General features: G+C 30.4%; 1 protein-coding gene across 1 annotated transcript in view; it reads right to left on the minus strand.

Moving 5' to 3' along the window:
- Nucleotides 1–13,884, minus strand: part of LOC113551473 — a 51,909-nt gene extending 38,025 nt beyond the window's left edge. Inside the window, exon 1 of the mRNA XM_026953729.1 lies at nt 13,614–13,884. The gene's annotated coding sequence lies outside the window, so the exon portion shown is untranslated. The remainder of the gene's footprint in view (nt 1–13,613) is intronic.
- Nucleotides 13,885–14,292: the final 408 nt, after the last annotated feature.

Genomic DNA, 14,292 nt, shown 5'->3' on the forward strand with positions numbered 1-14,292 from the left:
TATCATATTTTATTATCGTCTGGATCATCCGGCGCGTCCGTCGCCATCGTTCGTGCGATTTTCCACCATTCAAACGGTCAATAATACGGGCGCCCCGAACATAAAGGAATGTTTGAACCAGTTTTCCATCGATTGTTGTATTTTAGATTGCTATGTAATACGAAATAATGGCACTTTGAGCGTCCTCCAGCAGAGCGTTCAGTGCAATATTATTTTATTATCCACAGTGGTTTACCGGATTCGTATTTCATTTCATGATATATTTTTTTTATCTTGGTGCACAATAATTGATATTATGTACGGTTGATTAGTACAGTTATATTTTTTCATAATTTAATCTGCTATGTAAATAATAGATAGTAGTAAGGTGAATCAAAGTAATTGTATTGGGAAAAAAAATGCTACAAAAGTTTCTTTTTTGCGATTTCTTCGAATTTTGATATTACGCTTATGTGGTACCTATGTAATAAGTACCTAAGTGAGCACATACACGTCATAATTCAACTGCACTATATAATATATAATTATAAGGTTCAGACATTCATTTTTCCTTATATTTTATTTTTTATATAATTTTTTCCTTAATTATTATGGATTAGTTGAGACTAAAAATTTTGTAATTAGTATTAAACATATATCATAATTTACCTAAAATAAAATAAAAATTATCAATACTAAATTATATTGATACATAGAATATGGTTTAAAAATTAAAGACACCAATTCAGAAAACATTTTGTGCATAATGTGCAATGTATTTTTTTCTTCATTTATATTGGTAAAAAAAAAAAACGAAAATCAGATAAATTTACAATGCAAATACATATGCAATAAATTTCTATAAATAATTTTAGTAGCACGTTGAAAATAAAATACCATTGACTCAGAAATGATTCAATATAAAATTATATTTCGAAATAAACGTCACGTTCTATAACGTTCTATTTAATTGATACTAATGAATGATAAATCACGTAAAGATAAAATGTATTGTCGGTTTATTAAAAAGTAATAATAATATATTATAACGATTAGCAGGAGAAGGTATTTCAAAAACATAAATTAAACTTAACATCCGTTAATTTCTTTAATTCACATCTATGGTTTTTTTGACGATAACTCGAGCTTTATTGAAATATGACTTTGGGTAAGAGTGGTGAAATACAATGAAATTCGAGCTTACGACGATACTCCGGGGTCGGATTTGGAGCGAAACACTTTCAAAAGATGAATTCCGCTTTCGTGACAATCAATTGTTTCATTTTTCAATTCTTCAGTATGTATATATTATAATATGATGATAATTATATTAACTTGAAACGGGTTTTCGACCATACGTTCCTAACTGTTTGAACCAATTTAGAATGTAAATCAGCCATTCTAAACGCCACGTGTTCTTTATCTAATATTTCACAATAGAAAGTTCTGTATAAGTACATATATGTATTATAGTTTATCAATCACATCAGTCTAGCGCGAAAGCATATAAAGAATATTTTCTTTTTTTAATTCCTTAGATCTTAATGGTTATTTTTATTAGGTTGTTAAATGTTGTACTTTTTAGATTCGTAAAATAATCGAATCTATCGCGTCGTTCTAAATTACACCGTGTGGTGTTGTTATACATAACAATTGCGGGGTATACGCATTTAAAACAGTACAATATTATTATATGTTTTACATTTACATTTAATAAAAACGGTAAATTTGAACTTCACTATACCGAATATTCATACCACGCGTCTACCCGCGGATGAATAGACCGTAGGCTATCAAGATTGTTGTGATAATTGTGGGAAATACACGTTGAGTGTACAAAAGAAGAACTCGAGACGTATATATTAGACGTACATTCATATTTTTCTCTCTATATCCCACAGTAATTTATGTTTTAATATTTGTAATCAAAACCAACGATGCTTTATTTAGCTGTCTAATTAGAGGGTTCGGTAGCATCGTATAGTTGTATGGGATTTTAACCTATGCCCTTCCCGTTTGCAGCAGTAATCGTAGTGCATATTTCACGGCGAGAAGAATAAGAAGAAAGGGTAACACAATGGGGTGGAGGAGTGCGGTGTACTTGCTGCACGGAGAGAGCAGAGGTGTAGACGAAAAGAAAACGTTTGCAATCGTGAAAGTTTGAAATTTAAATAATAAACTGTTAGGTAAACATTTGTTTGGTCGGAAACCTCGTAAATTAAATTAGCGATTACCATAATATTTTATTAAACGCCATCACGGTCTGCATCGTTCAACTTACGAATAGACCCCCGGTTTGTGGAAACGCGGAGTAAAATACATAAAATAAACAAAGTTTAAGAAACGACTAATGGTAGTTTTGTATAAATTTCTCATAGTGTAATTTTCTGAAGAACATATTTTTTCGTAGAAACTTAAATGAAAATTTCATACAAATATATCGAGAAACCCGTATACTTATGTATTGCATCCGTAATATATTTGTACATTGCTTTGCATTTAAGTTAGATAATACACTTTATAGATACACCTATTATAGACACTCTATTAGTTATGCACAATAAATTAATGAAAATCAATTTTCACGAGTCCTACGCTCGTTTGAAAGAAAAAGGAAGTTCATCGCGGCCAATGTCCATATCATATTTATCCAAGCACGCATGCGCACCAATAGGTTAAGCATAACCTTATAAGCATACCATTAGGTAACGGTTATACTTGTAACTTTATAAGCTTATAAATAAAAACGTAATAATATTATACGAATACCCAATTAATGCTTATTATAATAGTAATAAAAAAAATACCAAGTACGTATCACTCACGACAGAAATTAGTCATCCGAATTTCGAGTTCAAAACAAGTGCGTACATAATTCGCAGACAATATTTTTATCGGTTCTCTATAATCAACACTACATTTCAGCGATTGTTGTAACATATTATTTCAAGTAAAAAATATCGCATGTAAAATCAAAAACGAATATTGACAATTTTCCAATTGTATTCTGGTTAACAGTCATCGAGTAAATATTTTATTATCGGGATTAAACGATATCATTTTGTATAATATAAAAAAAAAATAAACGTTAAATCGGGTTTAAATGACACAATTATTTGTATTATTAAATATAATTGTTAAATTTATTGCTGCGACAAACAAACATCATAGGCCCGAGGCAAGTATTCTGCGAAATGTGAATACGTACTTGGTATTTTCAAACGCTCGACAACGAAGGTCGGAGTTACGAAATGCGTCGTCACCACAGTCGACTTTCGCGAGAAATTTTTTCTCCTCCGTCCGACGGATTTGTACAAGAACGTAGGCCGCGGGTGTGATATTCGAGAGAGCTTTTACTCGATTGTTCCAGCGACATTGTCATCGCGCGGAACACGGAATATTATATGAATCTGTTGATTTATATTGTTTTAATACACACACACGCACAAAATATCACGATAGTTAACGTACAAGAATCGTCAGGTATTTCACCACACAGACCGTGAAAAGTGTGTATTGTGCAACCCACTGCGCTGCAAAGTCCCGATGTACATATAATATAATAATGGAAACATATAGGCACTGGTTTTGCATTTCTTTCATCCAGTGACTCACATTAGTCACATTCGTTAATCTTAGCTAACTAATATATTATGTACTATACAAGTGGTACACTCGATCGATTCGCCCGGCAGTCATTTTGCTTTCTAATATATTGCTATAATATCAATCGTTGGAAATTAAACATGTAAAAACCAGATTGCATAACAGCTCCTGCACCGCGCGAACGAACAGAATATCAACGATGCTTGTAATAATAGGTATAAAATAAACTAGGTATATACCTATTAATATTGATGATAATAACGTAATACGTCATATACAGTATACACACATATTACTTGGACGTACAAAAAGATAAAAACGCTGTGTTCCTCCCTTAAAAATTATAATATAGTAAAAAGCTAATTACATATTATTATAAATTTTTCTTCACGCGACATTTGGTATATTAAACACAATATATACACATTGAACCAGGTGCAGACTTGTTCACGGCACGATACCCAGAAACGTTTACCTCGATGAACAGCAAACTCCAATGTTCCATATCATTATAATATTAAATTCATTTTACACATACATGTACTTATTACTTACCTTTACATATACAATAAAAATAATATCACAAAGTGTATTAGATACAAGGTGTCATAGGTTTTTTCAAACAAATTTTAAAATGATCTTGAGTGAATGGAATCGAAAACCTATTTTGCGTGTTCGTAAATTTTCAAATGACAGTCACATTTCACGCTTATTGCCAGATATTTCAAAAATCGAATATATATACATCAATATAGGTGTGAGAGAGTCATGCATAGGACAAAAATTCTAGAGAAACCATTATTCATTCAAATAGCGATTTAAGGACTAATCAATAAAATAATTAAAAGTACCTTTAAATTACAGCTTTCCCCAAATTCAAAATAAGTTTTTAATTCTACCAATTAACAAGTAATATAATATCATTCGTAAGTATTGATGTGCGTAAAGTATAAAATATATATTAGTAAATTATTGTATTTTTCGCTAGACGTAATTGAAAAAAGTTATAATGTCCGTGAAAAGTAAATAGAAATTATTTACAATTATAATATTCAATAATAAAAATAGGTACACATATTTTAAAAATCATTCCATAATTAATTATATGGTTACGTTATATATCAATTTAATTTATTTTAATATTTTTAAATTTTATTTAAATAATACAATTTTTAAAAATTGAAAAATTGTGATTAATAATAAATATAATACAAATATACAAGATAAATAAGTCGACAGAATACTACATCATAAATATCACATTATATTTTTTTTACATGATTATAGTACAAAAATGAAGAATTAAAAAATAATTAATAATAAATTATTTTGAAGTAATATATCTAACTAATATATTTGTATAATAATATTATCAATTACATACCTATTAAAAATAATAATATAAATAATATTATTACAATATGGTTTGATTATCTGTCAATGATTTTTCAGACTTGTTTTTATAAGAATAATAATAAGAAATCAATTTTAACTATAAGCACGTACATAACGTTTATAAGAAAAGAAATTGATACGATTTATGCTTTAAACAAAAACTAATACGAACGCAAAATATACGATAAAATCAAGTATTCTAATAATAGTATTACACAGGACATAAGGCACAGGTATATTGATTTTAAAATATTGTAATATAGCGTAACTAAAATGCGTTTTACAGAAAAGACGATCCAATATAATGAACCAATCAAACCGCGGGTTTCTCATCGATTTTAAACAACGGTAAGCATACGATAAAAATGTTTTTATGACACTGACCGATATATGCAGTGATTCAGGATAACGTAGTTGAGCAATATAATATTATCATACACAGGCCTGTATATAGGTACTTATTTATGTGCATTACAAATATTTTCAAATCTATGGCCCGTGTCATAGCGAAAAAAAACAACGCCTCCACAAACTACAAATATAATAATATACACGTGTGTGACCACAATCGTAATAACGAAGGTACATACGTAGTACGAACACACTAAACAAGAATCGAATAATAAACGATATCGAACGGACCTGCATTGCAGTGGGTTATTCTCTCGGATACAATGAACGATTTTCGAGGCACATTGTTTTCGTGTATAACACGCAAATCACATTATTTCCGGTAAAACGGACCTGAACCATCACTGTGTGTAAACGGTTCCACTCTATAAAATGGCGAATACCGGGTATTATATTATAGTATTTCAATAGTCATACTCTTGTGATACCTCGTTTTTATTATATTTTTTCCGCGTTAAATAGATGTGCGAAATTTTTTTTTGTGCCCGTCTATTTCGTTTATTTATTTTTTTTATCCGCTAGTGTACACCTAGAAATCCCATTACAATGGTCTTACGGATTATCACGTGTCGGTCAGTCGGTCGCCAGCGTTTGTTATACGAAGACGATTTAATACAATATATAGGTAGATAGATAGGTTCACAAAAAAAACGATCTACAAAAAAAAAGTTAAATATCAATTTGCACGGATGTATAATATTATATAATACTGATATTGTGTCGATGAAATCAAATATTTTTCGTTTAAAACGTGTCTGTCCACTCTACCTAGGAAATATAAATGGCGGCTAACGAAAATAATCGTGCCATTTCTCAATAGCTGATGTATGCGATAATCGATTGGCCAATTTCGTTAGGACATTTATAGAATTTAAAAATAAAATAACCATTTAGAGTTTAGACTGTATGTCTGCACCTATTCCACATACAGTTTGAAACTGTCAACGATTGAAGATAATGAGATATCCAGAAATGTTTATAAGTTTAGTTTGCAATGCACCTTATATAAGGAACACTTTTATATAATCTCCAATAGTGTCATAACATTTCTATTAAAATGTTTTGTATGTATTTCGATTTTATTCGAGCAAGTTAACTAAATATATTCGACACTCGTATATATATTTATGATTATAATTAAAATATTTGTTTTAAAAACATACTATTTGTGATACTTACATACTTATTTTCTAATTAAAAACGAATAATCAATACAACGATAATTAAAATCTATACACATTTTTCCTTAGTAAATATTTTAGGAACATTTTTTTTAAACAATTTTTCTTAAGCACAAAAACTATTATATGTAACACAAAATTAGATACATTTTTTTACTTGTTTTTAAAACAATTTTTTTGCGCAAATATAATGTTTAAATTCTTATTTCATTTATATTGAAAAGTTTTATTAACTAATTTTAATAATTTAGTAAACTTCTGTTGTTAAGTGACATATTTCGGAACATTTCCGTTATCTACTAATTAGGTAATTAATTAGTTAATGTATTTTACATTACATTGTCTTCCATTGTATTTATTTGAAGTGAAAAACTATGTTTTTCAGAAATGGGTTAATGAGGACGATTTTTTTCCTTTGAAAGCATTTTTTCAACAATACATTTAAAAGCGTTTTATTAATGGGTTTTAAGTTTTAAATAAGTACATTTTTGTGAAACATATTATTGTGTCAAGTAATCTCATGTGTGTTACTAAAATATAATGTTAATAATAAAAATTAATAAAGATTTCGAAAATTTAACCTAGGAATTGGTTAAGAATTTCTGGTATTTTTGAGCGTTATAGACACTTATACTATAATATGAAACAATGACTTTTTTTAATAATATTAAAGATCAATGCTTAAGACAATAGACATCGATACACGTTTTGTAGTCGCAACCTGGAAAACTATAGTTATAAATGCATAAAAACGTCATTGTTCATTACTCTGAGGTCAATAACCAAATAATTACAATATGATTTTAAATATAAAAATTTCATTGAAACGTATACCAAGGCGTATACCTACCTATTTACTGGAATCTATTTATCATACTAATTTACAACTCACTATACTAAAATTGTTCTACCGATTAATGTAAAAAAAATAACAAGAATACTGTCACCAATTTCAATTTATACCACGAACCTAATGATTGGAATTGAAAATAATCGAAAAACAATTATATAATATGTATCCATAACTTAATACAATTTGTATTAAAGGGAATAAATTGAATTATATTGAATAGAGAAAAAATCAGAAAATTGTATTAACCACTATTTGTTTGAGAAGAAAGTGTTCTACTGTTTGTGAAGAAATTACTCAACAAAACGCTATCCAATATCAATTATCACACGTATTAGTAATTATGTCACACATTTAAAATGTTAATCGGATGTTGGCCAAACTGGTCACGAGTGGAACATATAATATATAATCAGGTTTACGCATGAATAATGATTTGAATTTTGGATATAGCAATAGGCAATAGATATAATATGTATCTATGCAATATAAAAACCGTGATACGGGTTAAAAATTTAAAATATAAACAACAATTTCATACGTATCCATGAATGATAATAATTTTGATAAAAGCTCAAATTATAATATCAACAATCACTCGGCATAAAATCTATAATACCTAAAACACATACAAGTATATTTTTTTCGAATTCTGAATTTTAAGAGTTATCATTTTGTTAGTAATTGTTTTTTCTCGAACGTTAATTATATTCAAATTTTTAACCTAATTATTAAAAATTACTGTATTTAAATACTAACTAACTAAAGTAAATGTTCACGATATTAGATCATTTTCAAAATTGAATCACTTAAATTTAATTTTGAGAACACATACGTGTCTTAACGGTTTAGATCGGCGGTCTGTGACATATTAAAGAACGATATATTATTGAAATAAATAGGCGAAGGAGTCCAAGTGAATCCGAGCGGATAGTCGAATACATCGTGTTGGATGAGCGAGCACTCTCGTTTTCGAAGGAAAAAAATCTACTACGGGATTTGGTGATAACACGGTTACGAGGTTATAACATTGACAGAAAGAAAATAATATTCATCGATTTACCTAACTCACAAACAATTCCGGTAAAATGTAACGCTGTTGTCTAACAGTAATGATGTAAATACGATTCCATTCGTTATACCTTTTAAACATGTGCCGACTCTAGAGCAATTAAATGTGATTTTCCGAGTAATTAGATTGCACGATTTTTTTTCGTTTTCGACCTTCGATCGACCTTATAGTAATAAAAATTATGCATTGTACATATTGCACGCGCGTTTATTAACAGTTGAACGTTAATGTCCTCAATTTCATAACTTCTATTTTTTTACCTTAATTGTGAATATTTATATGAGTTTACGGTCCACCACGAGACTGGGATCTATTGAGTCATTAAATATTATTGACGATTGTCGGTACTTTAGAAAATCTATTAATCTATACATATTATGTAAATATGTATATAAAATACCGCAACATTAACGTACATTTCATCAATTGTGTAATTAAAATAAAGAAATTAAATTATGTTTATTATATTGTTATGACTAGAAAAATGTAAAATCGGAATAAAATAAGATGAATATCATGTGTTGTTTAATCTACTATTTATGAGTATTTTAATATTACAAAGTATACAGCTTATGACAATAAATTCATCAGTAAGTTAAAGAAACATTGAAATTACGTCATTAATATTAATATTTATACTGTTCATCTTTAATACAATAAAATATGCGTTTTATATATTTTATTTATTATGAAAAGTACTTTCTTATTAAAATATAATCATTAAGAATTAGTTATTAATTTAAATTAAGTAAAAAAGTATAATTTATGATTAAAGATTGATCTAATTTAATTTTAATATTAAAATTAGGTATATCAAGTACGTTATTTAAATTACCATACAAATACGTCTTGATTTATATTTCTTTATAAAATAATTTAATATAATTCTTACCTATTTAAATTATTAAGTGTAAATATATAAAACCAACTAAATTTGTATTATTAATAAGTGCCGTCTCGTGCATACACCTATGACAACAGAATTCTCGACTAAAATATAGTTATAGTTATTGATGAGTAGGTCAACCATCCTAGTGGAATAAAATTCGTTTAACGACTGTAGATGCAACCATTAGATATCAGAACACTCTTTAATGCAGCACAAAAATATTGTTACGAAACACAATAATATATAGCCACTCGTTTGTATATACGCAGCAAAAACCGTTTTTAGGACTTCGAAGTAGGTACCTATACACTATTATACCATAACACTCGTGTTCTGGCTAGCTCTCAAAAACGATGATGCGCATGTGACGTCGTTCTCCAAGATCGTATGGGGTAATAAACTATTCACTTGACACAAAAACTCTACTAGCCATACGTATTATCAAGTGTACACGCTATCGAACGTTTTACACACGACAGCGTACGTACATAGAAACGTAAGTTTTCATTCAAGTGCTTTATATCTTATATATATATATATATATATATATATATGTGCGAGTATGTGTGTGTATCGAGTGGACCAACGACAAATACCGATAAAACCCCCTTCACTTTCTACTAAATAATTCTCGAATGCAGCTGTACAGTTCCAGTTAACCGGTTCAAATGCTGTTTATTATTATTATTATTATTATGGTATACGGGTGATCAAAGAACTCGTATGTAAGTATCACATATTTGTCTATACCTACCCAACAGTATTACGGTCGAGTGGTTCAAGAAAAATAGATTAGTCGAAAAAAATTATATTTCCCGACAAGGTCGTATATTAAATTATTAAAGTTATCCATTTATTTATTATTATTACGTTTTTTTTTTACATAATATAATATGCATATTATAACCTAATGGACAACGCGTAGGCTAACCTATCGATCAATTTCCCTGCGTGGACATCGACCAGCAGGAATGTATTTTATTTGTTTGTAATGCACGACAGGGTTCACCGTACCGGCAGTGGTACGTGATGATGATATCATAGTGTATAGTTAATATAACATTATTATTATTCGAAGGACTGAACATTGACAAAAAATAAAAAATAAAATAAAATATATACGAGACAATAGAATGATCTCGATAGTTGTTATGATACCTCCTGCTGACTTTAGACAGGAAGTTGACACAAATCGGAAAATAGATAACAAGGAACACAGGAAGGTGCCGAAAAAACATCCTTCGATAAATTCTTGACCCCCGCTCAAAAATGCATAATTATAATAATAAATATAATCCTTCGGATTGTGTCCCAGAACTTGTACTAATCTGGTCTATTCACAGAGATGATTTAGATAATACATTATATTAATCATAATATACTTTAACTTGTATTACTTCGAAGAAACAATCTTGGGTTATTCCACAGTTATCAAAATCGGTATAAATTAAAATAAAATTCCAGTTATATAGTACATAAGTTGCCTAAATGTGATTAAAAATTGTATAAAATCAGTAATTAATAATTATTATTAGCTTCTAAAATAATCAAATAATTCAATAATATAATTCAGTTTATTCTATTAAAATGATTAAATACCTACTTTTAGGAAACAGATCATGTTTATCATACTTTAAATATAGAATTTAATCAACGCACGCTACGTTACTAAGCAGATAAACGTATTAAGCCGGTAAATTAAAAATAAAAAACGGTTAAAAAAAACTTATGCGTGGTTTTAAATGCCCTATCATCTTCAACGAAACATCAGAAACAAAATATTAGATAATGATAATATGCAATTGTCATATAATTATAATAAAATGATATGACATTGATTTAGTACTTTGATTCGTGAGGTCGCATTAACGGACTTTCTAAGTTGTTTTTTATAAAAGAAATTAATCAGTTTAAAAACAAACAGGTCGTAGAAGTTAAAATTCGCCCTTGCCCAAAATCATGAACAATATAATAATAGAAGATGTATTATAATAGTGTGAACTGTGAAGTATCGTCCTCGAACAAATAAAAAGCGTTTCCTGTATTATATTATCGGGAAATAAAACTTTAAAATGAATGATATAATATTACGGAAACTTGAACTAAGTTTATTATTTTTCATTCCTTATAAAAGATCACAAACGCTAAGTCAATCTACATTAAATGTCTTGGGAATATATATGTATATACCTACACGTAAAAACGTCACACTATACTTAACCTTATCCCTAACTCGTAGTAATCTTGTATTTTAAAATCTTAAAACTTTTAATAGTCTTTTCGAGATTTAAACCGTTGACGTTGACATATTATACGACCGTCGAGAAAATCACAAGCGTATTCAATCGTAAAAACTGTATACAGGAGATTTAAAAAAAAGAGCACCTGAATCTATACTTACTATTTTCTTTTTTCTTTACTTAATAATAAAAATTCACGTTTTTTATCCAGAAAAGATATAAATCAACTAAAGCTTAGAACATTGGTACATAAATATAATATCATGTTTCCGACCAAACTACACTAGACTTTGGACAAAAATATTAAAATTCGACTGATGGCATCTCGTCCACCCAAGGTTTATCGGACACGATTCGCATAACTGGACGGTCGCCATTGTACGAAACAAATTTTATTTTCCATCGTTTTTAAATTCGATTCGAGTACCTGCCTATAAAATTTCAACACAATGCCACCCGTACATTATTTTTAATCACCCGTTGGATATATTATTATAAGACAGAGTACATAATATAGTGTGTCTGTGTTGCAATACATAGTGTATGAACAATGCACTCCTACGATCTTGGTCCAGTTTTCGTAGCCTATTATTTTATTATATTCTTTTTTTCTACAATATTTTATATTCGTTCTATAATAATATTTTATATTCGAGTTTATTGTTTAGTCAACGTCTGTAATATATATGTAACTAATTACTAAATATGTATGAGTCAATGTACAATAACTATAATATAAACCTATTTAATTATTTGAGAAAATTACAGTAACCTTCAATATTTAACGACACCCTCATAACAATGTTTTTTTTAGTTTTAAATAAGAGTATAATATATTTAGTGTTTAGGTAAGTTCTATAGTTTTACAATTGGTTCGATAGGTTGTGTACTCGAAAATAGTTCATGTTAATTTGACATTTATTAGTAATTAATAATCATAAATGACTACGATGAATATTGTACTTAATCGTTTACTAGGTGAGATTGAGCTGATAAATCGACATGATATAAATTGTTTTTAAACTGTTTTAGGGACGATTATTTAAAATCAAAATAGTAATCATGCGACACTTTTAATGACATTTTTAATGACAGTCGTTAAATGGCCAAATATGTGTGTTTACAGTAGAAAAGTATTTTCTAAAATATTTATAGGTATGGTCGAATATAATAATATAATTATAATGGTTGTCGTTCTTTTCGAAAATTAAAACGATAATCGCTTATGAAGTAAACAATTTGATAATTATATACTTACGAAAATACAATAACCCAAAAACAATAACAGAACAATTTAAATGAATCGTATTTAAACCAAACGCACTACTACCCGACGTCTAAAGACGACTCATAACGCCACATGTGTTAAACTGATTGCTTTTTTTATGTTTGTGAAATTTACGGTTAAAAAAATAACGTATTTGTTTTCAAATATTCACAGAGCAAGGAAACAGCGCATCACTCGGCGTGTTCGGCAGACCGTGCAGCACATTTTCGATACGCATACAGGACTATTTACAGACCCTTTCGGTAGACCAGCATTCAAGTCGCCCGGCGAAACTCTGCGCAAAGCTATCGCCTAACGTCCAGTCATATTATTATATCGATAACGACGGGTCAATATCAATGCAAAACGGATTATCCATCGCACGGGTATCGCGTTATCGTATCGATCGACGATAACAACACCCAACCTACATACCTATACGAAAATATACATCGCGATATCGCGTTACCCCAACATGCCGTACGTTTTGGCGAATAAGAGTGGGTAACAAGTGTGTGCGGGGAAAACGCTAGACGGCGATACGTTACGTTATAAATTTATAATAATATGACACCCGACACGGGTTCTCCGAGGTCGTGAGATTTAAACTTTTAACCGCGGTCACCGCCGACTTTAGCGGCTCGTCCAAACTGTATCTATTATCGTGTAGGCGTAGCTAGCTATCGTAAATAGTAAGTAATTAATAATTGTTGCGGTCTTTACCTGATTCCGACGGATCGTCAGGCGATGGGGCGTGCGCTGCTCGTTTTTGATTTAGGTAGGCGCAGGTATGTCTGTTGATTAAAAACGTATTGTGTTCACCACGTGCACTCGGTACGATCGATTAATAATATTATTATACTGTACGGATAATGGGGAGGATGTGGGGGGTACGTGACGAAAAACCGACTCGATACGATGACGGGATGGCGCCAAAAAGAAAACGGACAAAAGACGGAACCGTCCGTAAACGTATGAGGGAGGAACAGGTGTACCGGAGGAAAAAAAAAACTGGACGCGTCAACCGCAATGCCGGACGGGTAGTAAACGACTGTCGAAACACCGACTCGCCGACTGCTGCTGCTGCTGCTGCTGCTGCTGTTGTTGCTGACGCCGCCGCCGACTCGGTGTTGCGGGACCGGTTCGTGTTCGACGGCGGTGGCGGCGGCGGCGCGTCGGTGGTCAGCGCGCGCCCCTCCACCCCACCGCCCGGACGGCCACACCGTCGCGTTTCGTATTTTTCCCGGCGGAGGCGACAACGCGCGCGCAAATTATTCACAGAATTATAACATTTACAACGATGTTATTATCACGTATATCGGGCGGCAATGCGGTATATTATCTACCGCGTGTCTGTGTATACTATTGTATGTGTCAGTATACCTACTCGATCCGAGTCCCA

The sequence above is a fragment of the Rhopalosiphum maidis genome, chromosome 2 (genome assembly GCF_003676215.2).
Source record: "Rhopalosiphum maidis isolate BTI-1 chromosome 2, ASM367621v3, whole genome shotgun sequence".
NCBI lineage: Eukaryota > Metazoa > Arthropoda > Insecta > Hemiptera > Aphididae > Rhopalosiphum > Rhopalosiphum maidis.